The 19,022-nt window shown below is 48.8% G+C and overlaps 1 long non-coding RNA gene across 1 annotated transcript; it reads right to left on the bottom strand.

Moving 5' to 3' along the window:
* Positions 1-7,733: 7,733 nt before the first annotated feature.
* On the bottom strand, positions 7,734-17,147 carry LOC132248605 (uncharacterized). The gene is made up of 3 exons (XR_009459893.1): positions 16,393-17,147; positions 15,091-15,165; positions 7,734-12,900 (listed from the first exon to the last, which is right to left on the bottom strand). It is a non-coding gene; the product is annotated as an uncharacterized LOC132248605 (long non-coding RNA).
* Between the last annotated feature and the right edge of the window lie 1,875 nt (positions 17,148-19,022).

The raw sequence follows: 19,022 nt of genomic DNA, 5'->3' as shown, positions 1-19,022 counted from the left end.
CCCACTGGTGATCTAGCTCTGCTCTATAGGGGAAGGAGGGTCCCTACACCTCCCACAGTGCTTGTGCACCTGCTCTGATCCCTTCAATTGGAGAGGGGGTACATCTTGGAGTACTACCCGGGTCACGTTTACAAGGTACATTTTAAAAAATGCACACACACACTCCAACATAGGCCCTACTTCAGGGTCGGTTGGGGGGGGGTAGTCTTTACTGAAATTACTGGAAAGACTGCCAGCTGTGCTGCAACACATTGTTTAAACATGAAAACTTGAGAAATACATTCTAAGCATACATGAATGTTTACCCATTCTGATTAGTACGTACAGCTGTCAGAGCTAAATCCAAGAGGAATTTTATACTCCCATCTTCTCTCCAAAGAGGCATGTGATACCAGTGAGGGGCTCATTGTGGTAAAGGAAACAGGCCAAACACCATTCCACTGATTCGTGCCATGTGTTAGATAAATCTCCATGGTCAAAGCCAGTCTTTGCAACCTCTTGAATTGATTCTGAATTCATATCTCATAAAATATTATATATAATCCTTTCTGCTGCAATAGCTTTTTAATGTGAGAAAACATTAAGCTTTTGTGGTGGAACTGAACAAGGTCAGAATTTAATACAGCATAAATACAGAAAAGTCAACTTACTAAATGTGCCTTTTCTTTTAAGTAAATTGTTTGTATTAAAAATACTTATTTTCTCCCACATATAAAAGGTAACTCTTTTGTAGACTAAAATTGTCTCTAGTGTACATTTTAAAAGGTTTGTAATGTGTTATTAGTATTGGATTAAAAATTATCTAAACATTAAATACATTGGACTCCTTCCAGTTCCCAACAATTGTATTATAAGAGCTCATTGAACAAGCAATCTCTGTCTATGGCACCATTAAAGAAGCTTAAGTAGAATTGTGGCTGTATTTGACTCCCAGCTGAATATGTTCAGCATCTCTTCTCTTAAAGTGAGGGAAACCAGGTGCAAGTCTTGAAAGCTACTGCATTAATTCTATTAATTCAGTTACTAGTGGTTACCATAATTCTCCCCCTAAATAATGTCCTTGGTTAAACATTTCAGCTGAGCTAGCCAGTCACATCCAGCAAATAGTAACACCTAGTTGTTCAATCACTGTGATTATTACTTTATTTTAATAGTGTTAATACTTAAATGGGCTGCCTTTTGAGTTAGGGCTGTACAGTTGCACCAAGTAGTGCATGCTTCTGTGGTGACAACATGAAAATTCATCAGCTGCTGCTGGAAAACAGAGTTCATGTATGGGGAAAAAAGTAAAACAAGAGGAAAACAGTAGAGTCAGTGCTACTTATTTACACCTTGGTCAAAGTGGAACAATGCCCAATGCATTTTTAAACCCACTTCTAACTAAATGGAAACCTGCCTGTATGTTCTGCTTTTTGACCATTCACCAAATTCACTGTCTGTACAAGGTAGCATGACTTCACTGAAGTCAATTTAACTCTCCCTGCTTGTGCTGCTGGGGTGAACCAGGAAGAAAAGATGTGTGGGAAAGTCCTGTCTATCTGAACATATCAGGCCAAGCTTTAGCCTGCACATTCTGGACATTAATAGGACATTCTGATGAGCATTCTGTTGATCATTTCAGCTTAATGTGATCCTAAACTGTATTTACACTCCATTCATGCTGGGAAATGTTAACCCTCCTGTTCTACAGTTGTGAGCAGGCACAACATAGGGAGTTGATATCATATGCCAAAATTTATCTAAGGTTGTTTGTACAACAAGTAGATGCAGCTGAGGGAAAGAGAAGATGACAAAGTCATAGCTGAGGAGCCCAGCCATGCACTCCTCATTCAGGTGAAAACTCCTATTGATATTCCAAGAATTGTGGGATTATAACTGAATTTTGAAAATGTGGGAAAAGTTTAGCAGTGATGGATAAACCTTAGGCAGATGTTAAAAGCCTCAGATTTACATTTCTTCACTGAAATAAGTTAAAGATAAACTTTTGGGGGATTTTCTTTTAGATATTATACCCCAACTGTGTGGAACTGTGCAGTTTGGCTGAAAGGATTTATATAAATGTTTTCTTTTTTTTTCTCTTCACAAGAGTTTCATATGAAAGCTTCATTTTGAGGCTTGAGATCTATATCAGGCTGACAGGCCTTTAATATTTCAGCCACATGCAAAATAATAGAACAATTAATAAGGAATTAAAGAAGGGTGACATAATTAATTGCAATTGGTGTGGGTTTATGGTAATTAGTTCTTGTCAAATTGACTTGATACTTTCTCATGCAATTGCAAGTTTGGTTTATAAGGGAGGTAACATTGACATAACATTTAGGATTCTGTAAGGCATTTTATTTGATAGCATACCACATTTTGTAGCCAAGAAACTAGAATGATACAAATGAGCATGGTATATTAAATGGATTAAAAGCTGGAGGTCTCAAAAAGTAATTATGACAGAAGGATCATTATTGATTTAGGCATGATTTAACAAGGTCCCTTAGTGTTAGCTTCTTGGTGCTATTAAAATTTTTTATTAATTATCTTCAAGGAAAAAAACATATGATTGATAAAGTGTGCAGATGACATACAGATTTGGGGGAATGATAAATAATGGAAAGGATTTGTCACCTGATACTGAATGATGTGTGTCAACTGGTAAGCTAGGTACAAACAAACAATATGCATGTAGTACAGCAAACTGTTACATAATACATCCAGGAACAAGAATGTAGGCCATGCATACGGGATAAGAAACTCTTGTAGGAAACAGTGACTCAGAACGAGTTTGAGATCATGATGAACATGAGCACCCAGCGCAATGCAATCCATAGATGTATAAACAAGGGAATACAGAGCATGAGTAGGGGAGGGGTGTATGTCTCTATCTGATGATGGTGCAACTAGTGCTTTGAATGTTGTGTACAGGTATGATGTTCACAGTTCAAGATTTTTCTAATAAATTGGTCAGGTTTTAGAGAAGAGCTGGGAGAAATGAGCAAAAGATTGGACAACTTACATTTGAAAGAGTGAGAAACTCAATGAGCAAAACTAGTTTAGCTTGGCAAGGAGATTAAGGGGGTGCTTGATTACAATCTATAAATAACTTCAGAGTGAGCAGGAATTTTATGTTAAATGGACTCTTCAATCTACCAGACAAAGGTGCAACATAATCCAAGCATGAATTGGACAAGTTCAGGTGATAAACATGATGCAGGTTTTAATTGTGAGAATAATTAACCATTAGAACAGCCTGCCAGGGTTTGTAGCAGATCCTCTGTTACTAGAAATTTTTAAAATCAAGGATGTGTTGAAGCAATGTTGTAGCCATGAAGGTCCAGGAAATATGCAAGAAGCAAGGATTTCTGTGTGTGATATCATTTATTGTATCAACTGCATGGTTGCATCAAGGATGCTTGTTTTTTCTAGAAGGCATACTTTGGTCCTATCATGAATTAATTTAGGGGACTGCTGTACTTGTGTGATGCAAGAGGTCAGACTAATAATCACAATAGTTACTTCTGGCTTTATACTCTCTGAATCTAGTTTTCTTTTTTGTGGAGTTAACTCAAACCCAAAACTAAAAGCAGAACTGAGTTGAAATTGCCTAGTTTTACTGGAGAAGTGCAAAGGTTGCCTCCATTTTTCCATGAGTTTCAAAATTAGTGGGTTAAACTGTTTGGCAAATATGCATCCATAAAAACTGAATTTAGGAGTGATTCACTCAGTCAAAATATTTTATAACAAATGTTAAGAATCAATAATAAGTTGTTATCAAGTAGACAATGCATATATGTTTCTTTTAAAAAATTAAATAGTATTTACATTAATTAAAAGTTAAAGAGAAGCCATGAATATCATCATATTTCTACAGTCTATACAGCATTTCATAATATACAGATTTTCTCACCTTCAAATATGTGCTAGTTTTGATAGATACATATTTCATGATTTACTCTATAAATGCTATGATTAAGCATTTTCGTGTTTGTTACAAGTAAGAATTTAGTACACTAATACATTTAAAATAACCATTATGATAATCTAGTCTGATTTTCTGTATAACAGTGTACTAGACTAGAATTTTTTCCAAGGAATGCCTGAACCAAGCTAGAGCATGTGTGTTAGAAAAATATCTTGATTTAAAAATTCGAACTAAAAGAGTCAACCACATCTCTTGGTAAATTGCTCCAATGGTTAATTGCCCTTCTTGTAAATTATGCTTACGGGGAAATAGCAATGCATGATTATCTCTGTGAAAAAAATGTGGCACAGTGGATTTTTCTTTCTTCATTTTTTCTTTCTTCATTTTTGTAAATATTTGCTGCTGTCTTTGGTGCTGATAAGGGGCATAAAGAAAGGTGTGAACTATTGCTATAAAGAGGATAGAGACTGAAAGCTAGGTGTGTAACAGTAATAACAAATTGAATGAACAGTAGTGAATGTGATTTCTGCAGGTCAGTGGAATTTGGCTACAATTATCCCACAATCTTGTGCATTGATGCTACAGAATAGAAAATACTCTGGAAGCCTCTTGAATGATACTCATCCCCTCCTTTTAAGAAATGGCTCATTTCTACTTAATTACAGGAACCTATTTTTTTAAATGTTTGACTTCAGGATGCTTAGCTGCCTTGTGCAAACAGTTCTTAACTCAGGCTTCACTGCTAACACACAGAGCCATCTTAAGCAGGGCTGCAGGAAACAGTCATTATATGTGATCAGGGTGTAATCATTCTGAAGGGAGGTCACTCCAGCAAATAGCAGAGCGCTTTGCCCATGGGCTCTGAAATGAGGAGTGCCTGTCTATGAGAAGAGCTATACCACATGGCCATTCCTCCTTCACCATTCAGCTGTGATTTATATTTGCTCTAGACCTATATCTGATCTTGTTTGTTTGACTGTGTAATAGACATTTCTTGCATAGTCTGGCTTGTTTTTTTCCTGTTTCTGTCCCTCTTCTCCTTTGAAAGCTGTAAGCCTGGAGAGGAGAGGGTAGGACATGGGGAAACTGGAACAATCTGAGGTTGGGGAGGCAAAAGTTCTATTTTGGAGTATGTACAATGGTAATGGATCAGAGGCAGGGTGGAGGTATTGCAAGACTAGAAACATCTAATTCTAATGTATGGAGTTTATCCATACTTCACCATCTATAGTCCTCTGTTCCACCTATGCCAGTTTACAGTAAAGAGATGGTCCTGTAGGAACATATACCATTGCGGAAAGTTAAAGTCACTCCCAATCTGCTGTGACTAACACCAGGGTTTAGCCACAGAGTCCTCTCCAAATACTGCACCAGCCAATCTCAGGACAGGTAACCACTGACCCATTCATTTTTTTCCAGAGGTTTACACTTTCCTTTTATATTTTGACTAAAAGTAAAGGAACTAATGTAACTTAGTATTTCCTGAGAATCCAGCTGCTCCATACATGCACAGCAGGTATGTGTGAAACATCACAGTTTAGTTTCAACTTCTGTTTTGCCTTTTCAATGGGACAGTGTTTTGTGTCAAGTTTCATTTTATTTTGAAAGCACTGTTCCATTTCGTTTCATTGAAATTGTTTCACTGTTTCAACGCTGTTTTGATGTTTCGCCCATAAGCTATAATGGGGAATCATGGAACTACCTATAACTTTGTCATTTCTTGCCTGATTGCATGAAAACAGCAGGGAGGGTAGCCTCTGCTGTGGCCACAAAGCCTGTCAAGTTTCAAGGAGGTGGGTGTAGGGGTTTCTGGGAAACTGAACCTCAAAGTCTTGAAAGCAAAATGTGTGTCACTTGTAAGTATGAAGGCACAGTGGGGTGAGAACAGCAAGCATGGTAGCCCCTGCTGAGGCCATGAAGCCTGCCAGCTTTCAAAGAGACAGGTGCAAGAGTTTCTGGGAAACTGCACCTCAAGCTGCTGACAAGCAAAACTTCTCACGTGTGACTTGGTGTATATGTTAATGTGCGCCCTCACTGGTGCTGGGGCCTCTACATGATACGGTAGTGTGCCCCAATGAGGTCTCTGCCTTCCCTACACCCTCAGCATGATCCACCACTCTAAATAAAAACAGGTAATAACTTAGTGAGCAGCACAGTAGCACCAGCAGCATCTCAGGCAGCCAAACTGTCACAAAGCCTTTCTTTCCTGCAGAAGCTGCTTCTCCAGCAGCTGCCAGAGAACTCTCCCTGCCAGCCCCAGCCCTGGGGCTTAGATGTGCCCAGGGCCCTGTGTCCTTCTGGTCAGCTGACTGCGGACAGGTGCTAGGGGTGTTGGTTTAAGACATGGCACTGGCGGACAAGGCTCTTTGGGTCAATCTGGTATCTTTTAGTAGACCAACTGAATAGTTGGAGAAATATATCTTAGCAAGCTTTTGGGTTGAAAAACCCTTTGCCAAGCTGAGGAAACACCTGCTGTTGGTGTGTGCACTGTTCCTGGATGGAAGGAATAGTAAAGAAGCCAGTGGCTGGCATGCAATGCAGGCAAGAAAGCCAGTCAGTGAAAATGGAAATGGAAGCATCATGGGGTGAGGGACAAGCTGGGGGGGGAGGGATGGGGATATAGCAGGCAAAAGTGGACAGGTATCTGGGGAGTCAGATGTTTGTCTGGTTGTAGTGTGTCATAAATCCAATGTCTATATTGAGTCCATGAGTTTTTGTACCTAGGAGGTTGATGAAGTGCAGTTCATAGGCTCATCTGTGAAACATGGTTTGTAAATTCAAACAAGCACTGAACCTTGCTAACCTCATCACCAGAAGCCAACTTCCTACAGCTCAAATCACACCGAATGGATCCAGGCCATTCCATGACAAGACATGCAAACCTACCAACAGGTTTGGCACCTTCTTTTTACCCCCTATGTATTTAAAAAAGGAGGTAAAAAGAAGGTGCCAAATAATGTGGGGGCTCTGCAGGACATGCTTGGTAATCTGGTGGTAGCACCAGATGACAAAGCTATTCTCTTTAACAGATTCTTTGCTTCCATTTTTCTGAGTAGGGACAGGGACATCCCCCCCCCCCACTGGGATCCCAGACGGACCCAGGGGAGGCGCAACCAGGCCCAGGGTCAGCGAGGACCTAGTCAGGGAACTTCTGGAGGGACTAGATGTGTTCAAATCAGCAGGTCCTGGTGACCTCCATCCCAGAGTGCTTAGGGAACTGGCAGAGGTCATTGCAGGACCCCTGCCACAACATTACGAGCACTCATGGTGCTCTGGTGATCCCCCGGCCTCTGCCATTCTGCTTCCCTTACTCTCTTCACCAGCACCTCCATCCACTGATTCAGGCTTTGGCTGCTTCATACGCTACCCTTCACCCTCTGGTCACACATGGCAGCCAGCATGTGGATCATACTGGACTGCAGGGGATCAAGCTGTTTCCTAATGCCCTCCTTTAGCCTCCTTACCAGTGCCTGCACGTCTTGTGACAGCAGCTTGCTCCAGCCAGGAACATTGATCCCCTGGAACTTCTCCATTTGGTTCTGATGTTCCCTCACTGCACGGATCACTTGGCTAAGGAGGGCATCACCAGCACTAAGGGTCTCAGTGGCCTTGAGGAAGGGCTTGAGGACCACCAAGATCTGGGAGATGGTATCCCACTCAGCTCTGTTAAGGGGGCCACTGATCCCAATCTCCCTGAGCAAGGAAATCTCATGGATGGCCTTCTGTTGCTCCACCAGGCTTTCCAGCATCAGGTACGTGGAGTTCCACTGAGTCTCCACATCCTGCCTGATTTTGTGCTGCGGGATGTTCAGCTCTGCCTGTTTGTCCCACAGTATCTTGCCCCCTTGGCGCTCTTGTGGAAGTAGCTTGCCACATTCCTGCATTTGGAAATGAGCTTGCTTGTGGTGCTGGCACCATCACCAGCAGCTCTGTCCCTTTCCAAGGCATCCCTGACAATGCGGTGCAACTTGTGTGCCACACAGTGGATACCAACAAAGTTGGCATCACAGACTGCCTTGAACATATTGGCCCTGTTATCAGTGACCATGAACCCGCAGATGAGCTTGCCCTGCCCAATGAGCCACCCCTGCACCAAGCAGTTCATGGCCCCCATGAACTCGGTTGCTGTGTGGGACTCATCCATCACCTTGCTTTGAAGGAGAGCCCACCAATGGCTTGACTGGTCACACCAGCACCCTGCGAAGGAGAGGTATGCATGATCTCCACCCAGCTGATCCAGGTGTCCGAGGTGAAGTGTAAGTCACGGTCACCCGCAGACCTGCCTTGTACAGCTCCTCCCTCAAGTACTTCCTGCATGCCTCATACAGGGAGGGCACCATCGTTCTGCTGAAGGTGGTGCGTGCAAGCACTTGGTATGATGGGGTCATGAGCACCATGAGCCATCTGAACCCTGGCCGCTCAACTAAGGAGAAGGGCTGGCCATCCAGAGCAAGCATCTCCCCAGTGCTCTGGGTGATCTCGCTCGCCTTTGCAACTCGCCCCTGTATGTGCCTGCCTTTCCAGGGTGGCCTGCCTCTGCTTGGGAGGGCCAGGGGTTTTGGAGCTTGGGGTGGGGGTGAGACTTCCTTTGGGGGATGCTTCCATCATTTGGTATGATGAGGCCACGAGCACCATGACCCACCTGATCCCTGGCTGCTCAACTAAGGAGAAGGGCTGGCCATCCACAGCAAGCATCTCCCCAATGCTCTGAGTGATCTTGCTCATATTTGCAATGTGCCCCCCTTTCTGTCCACCTTCCCCCACTGTTCCAGGATGGCCTGCCTCTGCTTTGGGGGGACAGGGGCTTTGAGGGGGGGAGGGGACTTCTCTTTGGGTATGCTCCCACTGGTGCCAGGCTGAGGAGGAGCAAGGGCAAGGGGGTGGTGCCTGCTTGTTGTAGCAAAGAGGCTATCATTTTGGGAGGGGGTGGGAAACTTATAGCTCTCCCTCTACCCCCTCTTCCACCCCTCCCTGAAGGCTTGCCAGCTCTCCTTCCAGCATGCTTTATGGTGTGTTTCATAGTCTCTTTGCCTTGGTGTGCTGGAAAATCTGTGTGTTCTTCTGTAATGGAATCTGATTTATGTAGTATATGTAGATTTTTGTATATGTATGTATGTAGTTATGTAATAAATAAAATAAAAATATATAAATGTATGTATGTGTTCCTGTATAAATTCGGTATTATAATATGCAATATATGCTGTGCTTCCCTGCACAGTGAATGGAACGCACACTGTGTGAAAAAGCACAGATTGCTTTTCTGAGGAAAAAGAATCAAAATAGACTAGCAAAAACAAAAAGAGGATTTTGGGGTATTTTAAAGAGTGGATTTGGGATTTTTTTCCAGAGATTTTGCACACTTTAAATAAGGAACACTAGAATTCCTGCTAGTGAGGCAAGTGGCAGGACCTAGGCAGAAGAGCCTGCTCAGAGCTGGCACCTCGGACCCAGCTGGAGGTGGCTGACCTCCTGGCCACTTGGGGCCAGGAGGACATGCTTCAACAGTTCAAAGTAGGCCACCACACTGAGAACAACTTCTGGGCGATAGCTGCCCAGATGGTCGGGCAGTGGCACACATGGCAGTAATGCTGCACAAAGGCAACTGTCCAGCCATAGCCCACTGACAGCTGGCCCAGAGGGGGCAGATGCCTCTACTGGCTGTGCAGTCCCCATCCAGGTCTGGCAGGCATGTAGCCTTGGAGCCACATGCTGCCATAGGTAGCAGCAGGTCACAACCAGGCAGCAGCCCCCACTGCCAGACTGCTGCAGTGGGTAGAACGTGCAGGGAACTCTCAGGGCTGCTTCAGCAGTCCAGCTGGCAGAAGGGGTAGTGTCCCCTTATACCAATTGGCAAGGCCTCAGAAGCTCCTGTCTGTTTGTCCATCCAATTACCATGGGCAAGGCCCACCTGGTTAACTAGTAGCCCATTTTTATGGGAGTTAATGGACAAATGGAACAATTAAATTCTTGGGACAACTAATGGCAAAAAAACCAAAACAGGATAGGAGTTTTGTGTGGGGCAAAGGGTCAAAACATGAAATTAAGTGTGCCTGAGGGGGGCACCAAGCAGAGCCCCCTGGGCCACAACCACTGGTCCTCAAAGGCATCCAAGCAGCCAGTGGACGTTGCCCACTGGTGCTCTGCCTGGAAACATGCACGGACAAGTGAGAGGAAAGTGATCTCACAGTCTCCGGGCACCTTCCTAGCCAGGGCCTCCTTTCTGGTCAAGTCCAGGGTCCACTTGATCAGGGCCAGGAGGAGGTTGACCAGGAGTTCCCAGGACTTGATGGGGCCATGGATGGGGTGACCAAAAACAAAAAGGTGGGGGTTGAAATTCAACCAGAACCTTAGGAGGAGGTTCTGGAGGTGGAGGGGCTGCAGCCTGGCACACTCAAGGGTCATGCGCACCAGGGTCTCCCTTTGCTCACAGAAGGGGCAGGAGACCAGGGTGTTTGTGAAGCTCGCTACATACACACCCATGGTGATGGCTCCATTGAGGAGCCACCAGCTGAGGTCCCCAGTGGCTCATGGGATGAGGGTGGAGTACAGACTCAGCCACTGGTGTGCTGCAGCTACGCCCTCTCCAAGCAGGTCCCACCACTTGGTGTCTGGGTGGGACATGAGGGCAGCATGATGGATTGTGCGGCATATGAGCATGTAGAGGTGGTGGAAATGGATGGTGGAAAAGCAGACCCGTCTCATGTCCTTCAGCCAGCTTAGGTGGTAGAGCAGGGAGTGCTGCGAGGCCAGGTGAGGCACCAGCCCCATGACAAACTCACGTGGGCTGGAGGACATGGTGGGCAGGGGGGGAAGCAGGGGACTGCCACTGTGCAGGACCTGGTCAACAAGAGCAAGGGCATCAGGAGGTAGGGCAGATTTCACCTCCTGGACCAGATGGCAGGTTGCATGGGTTGGGGGTAGACCCATGTGCTGGGCCAGCACAGCAGGGTCCACCCATTCCTGCCTATCATAGTCCAGAAGGTCTCCAATACAGGTGACACCAGCCAGGATCAAACTCTATGGTTACCTGGGCACCTCTGCTGTCGGCACCTCCAGCTGGGGGTTCCAGAAAAGGGGTTCAATGAGTAGGACAGCACCCTGGGAGAGAGTTGCAGGGGACCTGGAGGGAGGAGACCAGCCTCCAGGCCCAGAGGAGGTCCTGGTAGAACTCTGGAGGCCCCTGCAGGCCGAGGAGCTACCAGTCATATTGGAGCTCTCAGAAATAGTGGAGGAAAGTGTGCCTCAGGTGGTCCCATTCTGCACTGCAACTGACACCGTATAGCAGTCGCTGTGGGGCCTGAAGGTGGAATGCCAGGACCCAGCTGTGCAGGAAAACCAGACCCTGGCCACCCTCCTGCCAAGGGAGGATCAGGACTTCTGTAGTGATGCAGTGCCGTTCTGGCCAGAAAAACTCCAGCGCCCGTCTCTGGAGCCCTGCCAGGACTTCAGGGGGCACAGGCAGGGTGCGTAAGCAGTACCAGAGCAGGGACAGGACCAACTGGTTCAGCACCAGCACTCTCCTACACACAGAGAGACACCTCAGGACCCCTGCTCATGCCTGGAGCTGCTCCACCACCCTTGCCTCCAGCTGGTGCCAGTTCTCCGGTGGGGAGGGGTCTGTGGGGGACATGTAGATGGCCAAGTAGAGCAGCAAGACTGCACATCAGGAGATCCCACAGAGCACGGGTGGGAATGAGCCCACCTGGCACCTACCATCAGGCTAAAGCTCTTGACCCACTTGACCTGGGTAAAGGAAGCTGCCAAGTACAATGCCTGGCAGGCCTCCACCTGCACCAGGTCACCCGAGTCCTGTACCATGAGGAGTATGCTGATGGGACCAGCCACACTGCCAGCTCCTGGAGCATCAACCCCACCACCCTCCTCTACAAGAGAATAAGGAAGGGCTCCAGGGCCAAGATGTATAGCTGGCCTGACAATGGGAAGCCTTGACACACCCCTCTCCTGAATGGGATGGGCTCTGTCAGGGTCCAGTTGAGCTTGAGCAAACACTCTGCAGAGGCATACAGCACCTGGATAGCCCATACAAAGCGGAGCCCGAAGCCAAAGGCCCATACTGTGCCTGTGAGGTACCCGTGATCCACTCTGTCAAACACCTTGTCCTGGTTCAGGGATAGGAGGGTGAAAGACAAGACCTCCCAGCATGCTAGCTTCAGGAGGTCCTGAACCAGGTACAGGTTGTTGAAGATGGAACATTTGAGTTCTGTGTATGTCTGGTCGGGATGTTTTCACGTCTGTCAGCATTGACCGCAGACGCAGTGAGATGGCCTTCACTGCCACGTTGTAGTCCATGCAGAGGAGGGACATGGGATGCCAGTTTCTCAGGTCGTGGGGAACCCCCTTCTTCAGCAGGAGGGTCATCACAGCCTTCTGGCACAACAGAAGGAGCTTCCCATTTGCCTCAGATTTGGCCCAGACCGTGGCAAGGTATGGGCTGAGGATGTCCCAGAAAGCACGGTAGAACTCCAAGGTCAGCCCATCTATGTCTGGCAACAAGGCGCCGGGCAACAGATGGAGGGTGGCCAAAAATTCGGCCAGAGTGAGAGGAGCTTCTAGCCAGTCCTGGTCTCCCACACTGACCTGTGGGAGTCCTTCCCACAGGGTCTGACAGGCTTTGGCATCAGTCAGATCTAGGGAGAAGAGCTCTTCATAGAAGGCCTGTGCACGCTGGCACATCTCACCTGGATCCATGAGGGGGGTGCTATCACCCTCCAGAAGGCAAGTGATGTACTTCTTGACCCTCTGCCTCCTCTCCAGGGCATAGAAGCAGGAGCTGGATGCGTGAGCAGATAAACGTACCGTGGGTGCAGTGGTCGTTTAGAGCACAAAGCTCTTCCCGCCTCTCCCAACACTCTCCGCAGAGGGACGGGTTGGTTGGGTTGGGGGCCAGGCACCTCTCCAGCTCTAGCACTTCTTGCTTGAGCTGCTTCTAGACTGCCTCCCTCTGCTGGGTGTGTCCCCGAGTGTACCTGCAGCAAAAAAGCCAGATGCAAATCTTTCCCACATCCCACCATCTCCGAGCCGAGAGGAAAGCTGCCGTTGCTCCTGCAAGTCCAGCCAGAACTCCCAGAAGGCCACTCTGAAGCCCACATTGAAATGCTAGTAGGCTGACCATGGACACCCAGGCCCTAGCATGGCCTGGGCTCAGACAAGGTGGTGATCACTGAAAGGGGTCAGCTGGATGCCAGAGGAGTGGGCCCAGGCAAAGTGCAGCAAAGAGATATAAACTTTGTCCAACCAGGAGTGACATGCCTGCTCCTTCCCCCCCTCACATTGTTGAAGGCAGGGGGGTCGGTAGGGTGACAGGCATGCCAGATGTCCACCAGGGAGTAGTCTGTCAGGATCCCCCCGAGGTCACCCACAGCAGCCTGGTTCCACCCCCTGCCTGACTGGTCCCATGTGTCTAGGGTGAAGTTAAAGTCCCTGCCAAGGACCACGCACTCATGAGGGTTGAGGGTACTGACATATGTGGCTGCCTAGTGAAAGAAACCCACCAACTCTGGGTCCCTCACAGGGGTGTACACGTTCAGAAGGTTCAGGACCAGCCCCTGCACCTGGATCCGGAGGTGCAGCAGGTAGCCTGGCACCACCTCAAAGTCCTGGAGAACCTCTGGCTGCGGGCCTGTGGAGAACAGGGTGGCCACCCTGCAAGAGGTGGCCACAAGGTGACTAAAAAAGATCCTGCCTTCCCACTCCAGCTGCCAATTAGGCTCCTTCAGCTGGAGTTGTCCTGAAGGAAGGAGAGCACCCAGCATCTCCGGAGACCCTTCCTGCAGCTGTGGATGTTGAGGATTATAATCTTAAACAACCTCGTGGCTGTGGGGGTGGAGTTATATGGTTCAGCAGGGGCCAAACAAATCTCAATGCCTGATATGGGAAGGTGCTGCATGAGCCCGCGCACCCTACAAGTATAGAGGGCATCTACAAAACTGTGGGCCTGCCTATAGGTCTGTGCGTTGCAGCTTTTAGGTCCTTTGCCTTCTCCCACCAACGCCCTCACAGTGGCAAGGATGCTGTCAAAATCTCTGCAGCAGACCGCTGGGTGTACTCACGGTCAAGAAATGCAAGTAGCTCACCCCTGGGGACTGCTGGAACCAAGAGGTCCACAGGCTCCATGGAGCCTGCCAGTTCTCAGGCATCCTCTTCCTGGTCCTACAGTTCAGTGGGCTCCTTAGGTATTGTCTGAACCCCCCAATCCGCTAAGACCACAGACTCTGGCTGGGATTAGGAGAGCTCTGCAGCCCCTTGGGATGGGGGCAGGGTTCCCTCACAAAATGGCAGGGCAGAGCTGGAAACCTGGGGAGTCTTCACATGGTCCCCAACAAGATTGGATTGTTGGTCTGGGGACCTCAGCCTGACTCCCTGTGGTGTGGGACCATTGGGTGGGCTAGTAGTGGGGTTTGACTGGGAGGGGGGAAGAAGAGACCCATTAGGCACCATGGTGGCATCAGTGCTTGTCTTGGGGTCCTGGAAGAGGGGACTTCCCCACTCATAACTCACTGGGGTGAGCCCCAGGACCTCCACCTCCCTTAGATCATTGGAGGGGGATAGGTCCACTGATGGACCTTCAATTGAGTCAGCCTCAGTCCCCATGGTCTCAGGGGATAGGCCCTGGCAAGTGGAGTAAGGGCCCTCCTTTATGGGCTCTTGCTCAGAGCTGTCCAGCAGCCCCAAAACCACCTCCACGGGGATCACTCATTTGATCTTTCCTGGGGGTGGGGTGTCAGGCACAGCAGGGGAGGCCCCCAGAAGCTGGGCTACTCCTTCCCCTGTGTGGTGATCTTGGGAGGGGGGCAGGAGTCTTTCACATTAGAGGGCTTCAGCTGTGCCCAGGCCTTCCTTTTGGCTTTGTGCCCAGAGGGGACCTGCACTCACTCAGCCATGGGGTGATCCTCTGGTGGACAGGCTCCAGTAGGGGAAAGTGAGGGTTGCAGGGATGGGGCAGCTACAGCCAGGGCATGACTAGGGGAAGGAGGGGCCCACTCCTTCTCTGCCCTTGTTGGCTGCTGCTGCCCTCCCTGGGACCCCGCCAAACTTGGTTTGGGGACAGGGCCCCCTGATGCCCTCTTCTCCTGGCCCATGGGGCGCTCGTGATGCAAGTGCCCCAGGGTGTGATACTGGAAGCATTGCAGGTCCCCCAGCATATAGAAAACTCTCACCAGGGCCCTCTGAAAAGGAATTGCAAGGTGTCTCTCAGCCTTCAGCCGCGCTCCCACCACCAGCTGGATCATAACCTGTCAACAGAAGGAGCACACATGGAGGAGACCAGGGTCTCAGCATCCCAGTGAGAAGGCCACCACTAGGGAGACAACTCTCCCCAGGGTTTGGAGCTGGGGGAGCAGGGGCCAATTAAGGATATAGGGAGGGACAGAGACGAGGACTATCCTGGTCCTCAGCTCTTCTAGAGGACCAAGGGGGACGTACTTGCCTTCTACCATGAGCCCCCTCTCCACCGCCTTTTGTGCAGTGGCCTCTGAGACAAGGAAAAAAAAAACAAACAAAAAAACCCAAACCCTTGCCATGTAAGTGGGAAGCCACCACAATCTTGCCCCCCCTCCCCCACCTGAGCCAGGGCCTGCACCAAGGTCTCAAAGTGAAGATTCTCCTGCTTGGGTAGTTGGCACTTCACCCCATGCCTGTGGGCAAGTGCCAGAAAGGGGGCCCCACCACCTGAGCTGGAAGGGCCAGCAGTGGAAGGTCCAGGCCCTGCAGCTTCAGGTTGCCCCGCAGCCATCTGTGCATAGTTGTGGTTCCTCCACTGGGGGGTTGCATTGGTGGGGCTGGGGGTGGGGCCAGGGCCAGGGCCAGGCTGAGTGGGTGTGCTGGCTGGTGTAGCACACCTGGTTCCCTCAGATGCTGGTGGTCTAGGCTTGGGAGTGGGGCCTTTGCCCTTCCCACCCCCAGCTGTGGAGGAGGCTGAAGAGGAGCCCTTCCCACTGCCCTTGCCCTTGGTCCCTGGTGGTGGGGGAGGGGGCTTGGGAACTCCTCCAGGGGTTGGGGCCTGGTCAGGGGAGAGCCCCTGGGCCTCTTGGCTCACTGCAGTGGAGGTTGCAGGCTTCTCTACCCCCAGAGGAGGTTGGTTAGACTCTGCCTCTGGGGTGGGGGCTGCAGGGGCATGAGTCCCCTCGGGGGTTTGGCTTGGATCAGCCCCCATAATGGGGGCTGCAGGAAGCTCTATTGGGGGCATCTGCTCCCCCAAAGTTTCCTGACCTGCCATTGCTTTACACAGTAGAGGAGAAAAACAATAAAGAAAAGCAAAATATACAGTGGGGCCAGTGAACCTAATAGGGGCAGGGGGCTGAAGCTTACTGAACAACTCCACAGGAAAAAAAGCCAGGAAGGCTACACATGGGGAATGTGGGGGAGGGGGAAACGCACGCACGCACGCTGGGGTGACTCAAGCTGGCTTACTCAGCCACACAACAAACACCAGGGCAGGGGGAGTGGACCACAGGACTTACCACACAAGGGCAAGAACACCCAGGGAAGGCTGCTGAGGCAGATGTAAAAGATGACTGGAGCAGCAGAGGGGCTTTGCTTGTTGCTAATCAGCCCAGGAGCCCCTCAGACCTCCAGCCAGGCACTCAGCAGCAGAGCAATAGGCAGAAAAACAAAGCAGGATCAGATGCAGTAAGGCAGCTGTGAGGGAAGACAGGAGCAATCAGTCAGTTAGGGAGTAATCGAGTGCAGGTGTGGTGTTGAGCCGTGTAAGGTGGTACAGCAGGGAATCTCCCTCTTTCCTGAGAGGGGGCAGCAGCAGAACAGATGGCAGCAGTGGTAGTAGCAGCCATCCAGTTCAACTACTCAGGGTGTGCTTCAGGTGAAAGTGGAGGTGAAGGCAGGGGGTGGTCTGCCAAGACAGCTGGGGAAGGTAAGGCACCTTTAGGCTCTGGCAGTGTTAGTGGGGGAGGGACCCACAGGCAGTGCAGGCTCCCTCCCCAGGCTGTTCCCTGATCACAGCTTGGTGGTGGGCTGGGCAGCAAGCTGGAACAGGAGTGCAGAAGCTGGGGTGCAGTGTAGTGCAGTGAGCTGCCCCCAAGGGGCAGGGCAGTGGCATGAAGCAGAGGACTCCCCCATGGGAGGGCACAGCAACAGCAGCCCAAGTCAAGAAGGGTCTGGCCATCTTCTCCCTGAATGCTCCTGAGACCAAGCTTGCAGCAGCCTTGGATAGGAAGGGAGCATGAGCCAACTTCCTCCCAGAGGCTCTTCCCCTAGAAGCTCCTGAGAGTGAGTAGCCCTGAACTGTTTCCCAGGGCAGGTTTTTATACAGCTGGGGCCAGCTCAAGTGCCGAGGTTCTAGCTCCCCCTGGCTGCAGATCCGGGAGGAGCCAGGCAGGATTTTTTTGCCTCAAGTGGCACAATTTGCCCCACACCAAAGTGCATGTCCGGGTACATGTGCTGAGGCAAAAAGCCCTGGCTCAAATTTGCACCATTTCTTTTGAGCTGCTGCAAGTGCATGTGCCTGCATGTGTGGACACACCCTGTATGTTTAGTAAATAGAAGACTCAGGCCCCGGGTCTCTTGCTGAGTGTTTATGTTTTTCTGTCAAATTCAAAGCAAAGATACATTGGTTATGACCAGTCTATTTGCCTAACCATTTAGTGCACAAGCTGGATCCTTCTCCTGAAAGAATTAGCAGTGAAATGCTTAATGTTGACATCTGAAATGGCCATCTTCAGTTATCTGATTTAAAACCACATTTTGATGAATGAGGGAATGTATACCTAATTAAGCTATTTTTCATGCTGTTCCAGAGAATAGGGGCAATGTTGCATTGGTTTAAACTTATTTAAAAATTTCCAATTATTTTCATAACAACAGTATTGACAAACACAAGAATTCAAAAACACCATGAGTCAGGCCACTCAATACCATGAGACTGGCTTTAAAACCTTAAGACTTAAAAAAATTACATGTTTTGTGTTCTTTTTACTTTCTGCTTCCTGAGTCTTTGGACTTCCTTTTTACTTCATCTCAAGGCCTAGAAACTTGCTTCCTTTTTGGAGTAATTCAACTGCTAGATTTTGAGAGTGTGTGTGGATAAAAATAGATGATGAAAATTATTACTACTGGTTTTTAATGAGAGGTGAGTGCTTACATTTGTACCTCTTGAAAATATACCCCTTGATCTCTACGTTATTTGAAGAAAATACTCATCTCTGGATATGCCATGGTCTCCTTAATATACATGTTGAACATTCGCTGTGTTACTGGGATTAGGAGCTGGTTCTAACCTCCCTAAATTTGATTCTGCTGACGGTGAGGGCAGCATAGGGCCATTGACATGTCACTGGAGAAGCTTGTTCATCTATGCAAGGTTTAGCTGACATTCGAATGTTCTTCCAAAGCATTAAGGGTGCCTATGCACATGCATAGAGGCTGCTTTGATGTGCTGTAACATGTTACAGCGCGTTGAAGCAGACTTGATCATTGAGTCTGCTGGAGCATGGTAATTAGTAAGTTCATCACGGGGGCACAGAAGGGAATTGGTGAGGTTTTATTCACCAAGGCGCCCCCAGGGGTTACAAGAAATAATGGCCACAAGCTAGCAGAGAGCAGATTTAGACTAGACATTAGGAAGAACTTCTTCACAGTTCGAGTGGCCAAGGTCTGGAATGGGCTCCCAAGGGAGGTGGTGCTCTCCCCTACCCTGGGGGTCTTCAAGAGGAGGTTAGATAGGCATCTAGCTGGGGTCATCTAAACCCAGCACTCTTTCCTGCCTATGCAGAGGGTCGGACTCGATGATCTATTGAGGTCCCTTCCAACCCTAACATCTATGAATCTATGAATTACCGTGCTCCAGCAGACTCCAGCATTACATGTATCAGCATTCCCATGCTGAAAAATGGTGGCAGGGCACTTTAACTAAAGCTCATTTTATAAGTTTTAGTTAAAAGTGCCTCCGCTGCCATTTTTCAGTGCGGGGATGCTGATACATGTGATGTTCTAGGTACTTTAGCGTGGATCTCGGAGTTGCTTTAATTAAAGTGCCCCCTCGGAACATGTGTATAGGTGCCCTAAGGTTCGAGTTCAGGAAATAAATTATATTCAGGCAAATATGCATTTATGCACATACTTACCTTTAACTCAA

Source organism: Alligator mississippiensis, chromosome 2 (assembly GCF_030867095.1).
Source record: "Alligator mississippiensis isolate rAllMis1 chromosome 2, rAllMis1, whole genome shotgun sequence".
NCBI classification, from domain to species: Eukaryota; Metazoa; Chordata; order Crocodylia; family Alligatoridae; genus Alligator; species Alligator mississippiensis.
Note: the sequence above shows the minus strand (reverse complement) of the source record. Positions and strands in the feature narration are given on the sequence as shown.